The sequence below is a fragment of the Melanerpes formicivorus genome, unplaced genomic scaffold (genome assembly GCF_026170545.1).
Source record: "Melanerpes formicivorus ecotype bairdi unplaced genomic scaffold, bMelFor1.0.p_v2 SCAF_2795, whole genome shotgun sequence".
NCBI lineage: Eukaryota > Metazoa > Chordata > Aves > Piciformes > Picidae > Melanerpes > Melanerpes formicivorus.
The window spans coordinates 1-9376 of record NW_027145146.1 but is presented as its reverse complement, the minus strand read 5'-3'; the positions used below and the strand labels follow the sequence as shown (position 1 = coordinate 9376).

At 41.1% G+C, this 9376-nt stretch overlaps 1 long non-coding RNA gene across 1 annotated transcript; it reads right to left on the bottom strand.

Annotated features, from left to right (window-relative positions):
* Window positions 1-2175: 2175 nt before the first annotated feature.
* On the bottom strand, window positions 2176-7604 carry LOC137461658 (uncharacterized). Its single transcript, XR_010993450.1, has 3 exons — window positions 7527-7604; window positions 7301-7360; window positions 2176-2362 (listed from the first exon to the last, which is right to left on the bottom strand). It is a non-coding gene; the product is annotated as an uncharacterized lncRNA (long non-coding RNA).
* Window positions 7605-9376: the final 1772 nt, after the last annotated feature.

The window sequence follows — 9376 nt, the reverse complement described above, 5'->3', positions numbered from 1 at the left end:
AAAACTTTTTCACTGTCAAGGTGGCAGAGCCCTGGAGCAGGCTGCCCAGGGAGGCTGTGAAGTCTCCTTCTCTGGAGACATTCAAAACCTACCTGGATGTGTCCCTGTGTGACTTGCCCTGGGGGTGATCCTGCTCCGGCAGGGGGTCGGACTGGATGATCTTCAAGGTCCCTTCCAGCTCCTAACTTTCTGTGATTATCAGTGTTAGGCTTCTGGCCATCCTCTCAGGCTAAAACTGGTCTGAGATTACAACTAACACTTCTGGGTGAGAGCAGGAATGCTGCAGACCCAGATTTGTACTAAAGAAGAGGCTGAAATTGATCATTTAAAAAAATATAACCAGCTACTTTGCAAAGAAACTGCTACAGGCCCCAGAAGACTGAGGCAGCACAAAACTGCTATTTGTTCATTGAAAAAGAGAGTCATACTCCATCCAGTCAGACCCACTTGCAGGCTTGCATGAAAAATGTAGCTGAGCTCTTGGCAAAATGAGCAGCAGGAATCCACAGACAGAAGCTGAGCAGAGGATGAGTTGTGGAAACAGATACAGAAGGCTTAGATTTAAGAAAACCTAAAAGCTCTGTGGAGTGCTCCCAGCATCAACAGTTTAGGAATACAATGCTCAGCTAGAGGCTATCTTACAGAGAATAAATATTTCAGACATAGAAAAATAGTTCACAGCATCAAGGTACCTGTAATATATCACCTTGAAATAAAACTTGTCTGTAAAAGATGAACAAAAAGAGAAAGAAAGAGAAGACTACTCTTGTAGTGGTATCAACTTTTCATTCATACAAATACTTAGCAGAGTATATCTGGTGGGATTTGTGTCATATATTCACATTATTGCTTGCTACCACAACTGTACAGGGAACATATCCTTAACTTACATCAGTGTTCATGGACAGCAAGTGCAGATGATGCAGCAAACGTCTGAAGTGTGACTGAGCTGCAATTAAAACCAGACAGACACCTGGGGATGAAGATATGTACAACTAAAGTAGAAGCAGAAGAAACAAAATACAACTGGCCTGACCCATCACAGCTCCAGTTGAAAACAAAAAAGAGACTTTGAAACATTTGTGCAGAAAATAAGCTTTGTAAACCCAAATGAGCAGGAGCAAGTGTGCAATAAATAATCCTCTGCCACATTTAACCTCCCACTGCTGCCCAGGGTGGCCTGCTTTAGTTCTAATGCAGGGCATTTGCACCTGGAACTGCACCGTTCCACCTTTCTTCTGTAACTCTTTATTTCTTCTGTGGCTTTGAAACAACACAAAACACAACACAAAACAAACAAAAGAAACCTGAAAGGTCCTCTTGGACCAGAAGTTTTAGTAAAACAAGTCCTTCTGCACTCCTGTGGACAGGATCTGGTAAACAGCAGGAATAAAGCTGAGACATGGCATTAGCCTGAATTAAAACAGCTACATTAGAAACTCCAATGCTGATATAATTTAACCTTAAAGTTCTACTAACCAGATGCATGCAATTCTCCCAGGCTGAGTAAAAGAACTCTTATTTTGGTGCTCTGTTGTGTTGCTTTTCTTTCCACCTTCAAATCAGACCACTTTCAGGACCAGCTGACAGGACATCTTCATGAGAAGCACAGAGATTACTTTTTTTAACCAATGCAATGACATTGGGGTTGCCAAAAAAAACAGAAAGCAGAGTTTCCAGGTGAAGTTGATCTCCTTCCTCTGTTGGTAGTAGTTCAGTATCCCAAAGAACCAGAGGTATTTCTACTCGCCTAGCCCCTGACGTGCAGCTTAGGAAGATCTCAGAAGGTCTTTCAGCATGGAAATGGGTGAGGAAGTAAGACAAGGTACAGTCAATCAATTGTGTCACTTTGGAGGGGGGGGTTAGAAAAAAATACCTGCTCACTTGTAGACCATTTTCAGCTGTGTATTTATAGTCAGAGATATGTACACACATCAGAAAAGACTTGAGGGTGGGGGGGAAAAAACAATAATCAAGATACATGAACAGAAGGAGTAAAAAGTAACAATAACTTAAGCAGAAGTTAACATCTGTGTGAAAATGCTTTGTAGGGTTTGACCAAATGCACTTAGAACATGCTATTTAAAACAAAAAAGAATAAAATAATGAACAAACAACAAATTCAAATCCACCCCCCTCCCCAGCCCCAACCCCCCTCCTCCCCCCCCCCCCCACACAAACAAACAAAAGCATGAAAACACCACAAGATTCTGTAGAACCAATGCTTATGTTACCACCAGGAGAGCACCAAGCAAGGCACCATTGGAAAGACAACATACTTGAAAGTCAGTCTCTATAAATAAATCAAATGCTAATCTGGTCGAAAAATCGGTGTCTTTGGTAAAAATTCTATAAGGATGACCTGTATAAAAGGGAAACAAACAAAACACAACAGAGGCACAGCTGTTACAGGGGTGATAGCAGCAACCCTCTTCTCTAGCACAACAGACAGAAGCAAAATTCCAGGCAAATGCACTCATTTGAAACAATACAGTTTGAAACTAGGAGGTGCTGTGTGCAGAGGCAAGTTTCAATTTCACATGCCACTCCCTTCAGTCCCAACATGAATTCACTTAACAGAGGAATCTAAATCATCTTTACAGCTCGAAACTTGCACAGAAATTTCTGCCACCCCTTCATTGCCAAGTTGTTTCCACTAAATATGGGAGAATCTAAGTCATTTCTGTAGCTCAAAACTTGCACAGGAGTGCCTGTCACCCTTTATTCCACAATTATTTTCACTTAATACAGGAAAATAAACCATCTTTGTGGTTCAAACCTTGCACAGAAATGTCTATCACCATCTATTTCCACACTATTTTCACTCAATATAGAACAGAATAAACCAGGTTGGAAGAGACCTTCAAGATCATCGCGTCCAACCCCTCAACCAATCCAACCCACCTAAACAGCTAACCCATGGCACCAAGCACCCCATTAAGTCTCCCCCTGAAAACCTCCACCCCCCCAGGTAGCACATTCCAATGGGCAATCACTCTCTCTGTATAGAACTTCTTCCTAACATCCAACCTAAACCTCCCCTGGCACAGCCTGAGACTGTGTCCTCTTGTTCTGGTGCTGGCTGCCTGGGAGAAGAGACCAACATCCACCTGTCTACAACCTCCCTTCAGGTAGTTGTAGAGAGTGATAAGGTCACCCCTGAGTCTCCTCTTCTCCAGGCTAAGCAACCCCAGCTCCCTCAGTCTTTCCTCACAGGGCTGCGTTCCAAACCCCTCACCAACTTTGTTGCCCTTCTCTGGACTCGTTCCAGCAAGTCAACCTCCTTCCTAAACTGAGGGGCCCAGAACTGGACACAGGACTCGAGGTGCGGCCTAACCGATATAGGAGTCTAAATCATTTTCATAGCTCAAAGCTGGCACAGAAATTTCTTTCACCCTTCATTTCCAAATTACTTCCACTTAAAATAAGAATCTAAAAAATGTTTGTAGCCCAAAACCTGCAGAGGAGTGTCTGTCACCCTTTAGTCCACAACTGTTTTCACTCAATATAGGAAACTAAGTCATCTTTGTGGTTCAAACCTTGCATAGGAATGCCGATCACCATCTATTTCCAAACTATTTTCACTTCACATAGGAATCTAAACCATTTTCATAGCTCAAAACCTGCAGAAAAATGTCTGCCACCCTTCAGTCCCAAATTGTTTTCACTTAAAACAAGAATCTAAAATCATTTTTATAGCTCAAAGCTGGCACAGAAATTTCTGCAACCCTTCACTGCCAAATTACTTTCATTTAAAATAAGAATCTACATAGTTTTTGTAGCTCAAAACCTGCAGAGGAGTGTCTGTCACCCTTCAGTCCACAATCATTTTCACTTAATACAGGAAATTAAATCACCTTTATGGTTCAAACCTTGCACAGAAATGTCTGTCACCATCTATTTCCAAACTACTTTCACTCAATATAGGAGTCTAAATCGTTTTCATAGCTCAAACCTGGCACAGACATTTCTGTCACCCTTCATTCCCAAATTGTTTTCCTTAAACATGGGAATCTAAGTCATTCTTGGAGGCTCAAAACCTGCACAGAAATTTCTGTCACCCTTCACTGCAAAAGTATTTTCACTTAAAACAAGAGCCTGAAGAATTGTTAGAGCTCAAAACTTGCATAGAATTGTCTGCAACCCCTAATTTCAAATTTGACTTCAATTGATACAGGCATCTGGATCGTTTTCAGAGCTCAAAACCGGCACAGACACTTCTGTCACCCTTCATTTCCAACTTGTTTTCACTAAAGATGGGAATCTGAGTCATTTTTTTGTAGCTCAAAAGCTGCACAGGAATGTCTGTCAGCCTTCATCTCCAAGTTGTTTTCACTTACTGAAAATCTAAACCATTTTTGTGGCACAGAATTGTCTCTCACCCTTCATGTCAAAATCATTTTCACTTAAAATAAGAATCTAAAGGATTTTTAGAGCTCAAATCTGGCATACAATTGTCTGCAATCCCCTAATTTCAAATTTTATTTCAATTCATATAGGAATCTGAATCATTTTCATAGCTCAAAACCTGCCCTGAGTTATCTGTCACCCTTCACTTCCAAATTACTTTCACTTCAAATAAGAATCTAAATAACTTTTGTAGCTCAAAAGCTGCTCAGGAATGAGGCTCACCCTTTGCAAAGTTCCCACAGCTAACGAACGTGACAGCAGCTAACCAGAAACTGAACTAATCCTCTTGCATGATTATTCTTCTGGGCCTAACTCACATCTATACATGCTACAGGCACACTCCAGAACACAACCCAAGGGTTCATCCTGCTTCCAATTAAAAAGTTGAAGAGAATGTTCACTGTGCATCTTCTCCCTTCAGAGAGGCAGTCAGAACACAGCAGGATGATTGTATTTGCAACACACAAATGCATCTGGCAGTACAACTAAGGGTTTTACTTGTAAGGGGAGCTTGTCCTCCCAAGAAGTTAAACATTTGGACTGTAAAGGAGAACATCACTTGGCTACTTAAACATTTCTACTGAGCATCAGAAAAGTGGCAAGCCTGCCATTTTATTCCTATGGCAAACACTTTGGGACATAATGAGTCTCAAACACAGGTGTCTGAAGTTTCTTTTTCGAGGCATTCAGAAGTAACTTAATTTTCAGAAGTGATGCAAGCTGCTCAAAGTCACTGCCAGTGGTCACTAACTGCATACTTGAAGTACCAGAGATTCTGATATTAGATTGGGCCTTAGGAACAGGATCTTTACCATGAGGGTGGTGGAACACCAGAACAGGTTGCCCAGGGAAGTAGTTGGGGCCCATCCCTGGAGATATTCAAGGTGAATATCCAGGTGGAGATATTCCAGGTGGAAAGGGCTCTGAGCAACCTGATCTAGCTGGGGATGTCCCTGCTGACTGCAGAGGGGGTTGGACTGGATGAGCTTTGGAGCTCCCTTCCAACCCAGACCATTCTATGATTCTATACTCAGGCAAGGTTTCAAAGAGAGCAAGAAGTAAAGCTGGCACACTGTGTTTATGCCAAAGGCCTAAGACTATCTTGTCTTTAATTTACCTATTTAATTTAGCATCTACAAAGAGTGGATTTAGAACCTCAGGTTAGCCAAGCACCAAGTTTGGGGTAGAAGACACTATTTAAATCACTTGGTTGGGGGGGGGGGGGGGGGAGAAGAGTAAGCATTTATTATTTACAACTCAATAATGAACATAACATTAAAGACAGTTTTAAAGAGAATAGCAAATAGCACTGAAAAGGAGAGTACAGAGCTCTTGTAAGGTGTTCTCATTAAATGTATCCAGAGATAATGCATCAGGTGTTTCACAACCTGAAAATAACAATCTTTGGTCTTTATCCTATAAAATTCCAAGCCCCTGCTTACCTATTGCTAATGTAAATAGGTCAAATGATGTGAAATTGTATGTAATAGAAGGCATGTTCATCTGTTGCTGTATAAAACTAGCACTGAATGGGTTTGGTGGTTTATTTTTCTCCAAATGAATCTGCAAACCACTGGGTGGGACAATGTTTTCTGTGGGAAAGCAGAATTTTCAGTGAAATGAAACTCCCTTCATTTTCAGGGAAAGCTCAAATCTACTGCCTGAAATTTGCTTTGCTCCATTTCTCAGTCGCATTTCACCCACCTAAAACATAAGTGATTTTGTAGAACAAACCTTAGGAAAAAGCCTGCTCATTCAGTGAGCTGCAAGAAAAAAAAGGGCATTTTCAAGATTCAAAAATAAGATCTAATGTAAAAACAGAAAAAAAAAAAAGGGGAAGACTAAAAGATTCCTTTAATATCACTTCCAACTATTTAATCACTTCTGAAATTGTTATGTGCCTGCTAGCTTTGTTGTTTCAAAGAACAGACAGCAGGAACAGAAAAAGGGCAAGACTAAAAGAGATTCCTTTAATATCACTTCCAACTATTTAATCACTTCTGAGATTGTTATATGCATGATAGCTTTGTTGTTTCAAAGAACAGACAAAGTGCCACGTAGTAAAAGATGACAGATAAGTTGGAACTAATGCAGTAGATCTTTCTCAAAAGCTAATCTCTATTTTAACTGCTGCCTACTTCCCAGAGCATTAAGAGAAATGATCCAAATTCTAATGTTTACTTCAGTTTTGGCAGCTTCATTTCAGCCCATTCTATGCACCTCCAAGATGTCTGGAAATAAAGAGAGCAAGGAGGCTGCAAACCCAGCAAACAAATCCCACGCTGGGCATTCTTCATTTCAAACTGCACGTAACTTCTCACTCTGTGTTTTGAAGAAGGGCTTAGCCAAAGACTGAAGTTTAAGACTCCAGAAACTGACTTGAAACAAAACAACAATCTTTTGCTGGCAGCAATTGGAGATAAAGATACTTTCAAGACAGTTGAGGTAAGGGGCAGTTAAAATCTAAAAAGGCTAAAGGTTTCTTAAGCTCCAACAGCTCAGCTGAAAGGTCTCCTTCCATACTTGGGGACTCGATTAGCATTATATAAACCAGCCATATCTGACTTGCTGCGTAACCAAAGTTGTGCTTATTCTTTATACAGCATCCAAAATTTCACACTCCATCAGCACATGTTGGAGCTATTTTATCTTGGCAATTAATTTATTATTTTTCAGAGCACAGTGAAGCCTTGTTTTCAACTCATTCATAACTTTATAAATCAGCCCCGCGCATCAAACCATGCATCTGTGAACCGTAGAAAATCCTTGCACTCAGGCTGATTAAGCTCCTGACACCTTTGCTGATTAATAATCACGGAAAAGAATAAGATCAGAAGCAAAATAAATGATCATTTAATAGAGAAACTCACAAAACAGCCCTTTAACTTACATATTCCATCATGTTATTCGTTTCACATTTCCTTTTGCTTAGTCTCCAATGCAAGCACAGCTAGACGAGGAGGGAAGCAAAGGAAGAAAAATGAGCTGTATTTTATTGCAGCACCCAGACTGAGCCATTTGTCCACCTTTCATATTTTTCGTTCAACAAAAGCATCTGTTTCCATACTGTGCAATTCAAACTCCAACAGTACGAAGCTGCTCCCCGCGGCACTCACCTTGTGGTATAACCTATTGTTTTCCCATTCTAATAACTTCTCAATCGATCTTCGTGTCTGGAAGACAAATGAGAAAGAATTTTACTCTTGACTGCCTTTAGAAAAACTTTGTTTTGCAGCTGCTTTTGTGTTGAAAAGGAGAGAGGTACAGGACAGTGACTGAGTACAGGGTGGTCTGAAGCGCTGGCAAAACTTCGCCGGTATTAAACAGTAACTGGGACAGAAGCGACTTTTTATGGCACCCAAAGAGCTGCCTGCAACCACTTCTGAACACACAAAAATAAAGCTTAGTTTCTGATTCTTAACAGCAGTTACAACTTCAAAACCACAGAAATCTTGAAGCCAGCTAAGTAGGAAAGCAAGATTGCTCTCTCAGTATCCGTGGTCTAAATGCACCTCTCCTAAGGTCAGCATGTAAACCGACAAACCTCGAGGCTGTTTTGCAGCACTGTAGGTCAAGTACAACTATGCCCTGCTTTAGACAAAAGACTGATTTTTGTGGCATTTCTACCCAGATTTTAGACTGAAAACCCAATGGAGGAAGTTACAGTAAAGTGCACAAACAAATACTACTAAAGTAACAGTGAACTGCTCAAATGAACGTCACCCAAGTTACAGCAAACTGCTCCAGCAGAGGTTCCGAAATCTGCGCTTTGTGTGCTGAGCAAAGCCAGCATTTAGGATTCTAAAGCAAAGTTTTACTGCCCATGCTGTCCATCCTTGACACTTCAGAGAGAATCCTGCAAGCTGTCCTGCACAGCTCTCAAGATTATGCACTCTGGTATTAAAGGCCGCCCTGTGCTGCAAAGTTTCACAGCGTTTGGGAGAGAATTATTCAGTTATATTTACATTGGAGAAATACATTCTGACATTTATGGTCATTTGACTGCCAGAATATATACTGCTTCGGCTCTAAATGGGATTTGCTCCTGCCTATGAATAAAGAGAGGATAATTCATGGTGCCAGGTGTTAAGATGAGCCCGGCAGAGCTGCAGGTGCAAAAGGATGGCGCAATGACAAGGATCAAATACAACTTAGCGCAGCTGCAGCTTCCTTACAAGGCAGAGAGGGGTGAGGGGAAGGGATGAGAAAGCATCTTGCTGTTATTACTGCAAAGTACAAGCGCTGTAAACGAACCTTAACAAGTCAAGGAGAAACAACAACAACGTCTGAGTGAAAGAAACGGCTGGGCAACAAATCTCCCAGCAAAACCTTAACACCTGGATTTCCAAACAGGAGTTTCTCTCTACTTTCATGCCCAAGGGGGTGTGGGGAAAGACACCCAAGCATGTGCTGGGCTGCGGTCACATGATTCAAAATTAGCTCACTCCTATCCCTGAGCCATCACGGCACTGCATTTTTATCCCAGCTTCTTTTTAAAAAGCCCAAGTCAGGGAATTATCAGAAGGTGGATGTGCCAGTGACTAATTTATCACATCAACTGGGAACGGAGGATTTTGGGGGTTATTGTTATTATTATGTTTTTTAAGACAGTGCCCTTTAACAATCATCAGTAGACCTCACTTGTTTCTTTGTAAAGATAGCCTTTTAGAGTCTGCTCTCCTTTTAAATGAAAATAGGGCAGCAGTTATGGTCACACTTTTGTTAATTTAGTTGCCAGTCAGCTCCAAATCAAAAGAAAATAAGGCTGCAGAGTGTAATTAACATTCAGTTCAGTCGTTTTGTCCCTTGTCTAGCCCCCGAGCTTTGTTAAAATTGCCATCTGAATGCTGAAGGCTGTAGGGAAATCGATTTGATTCTAATCGCACCATGAAAAGAACATGATCTAACTGCTTTCAGCCCTCCGTAAATCTGTACTAGGTCTTTAGCACAATGCAACTTCCAATTT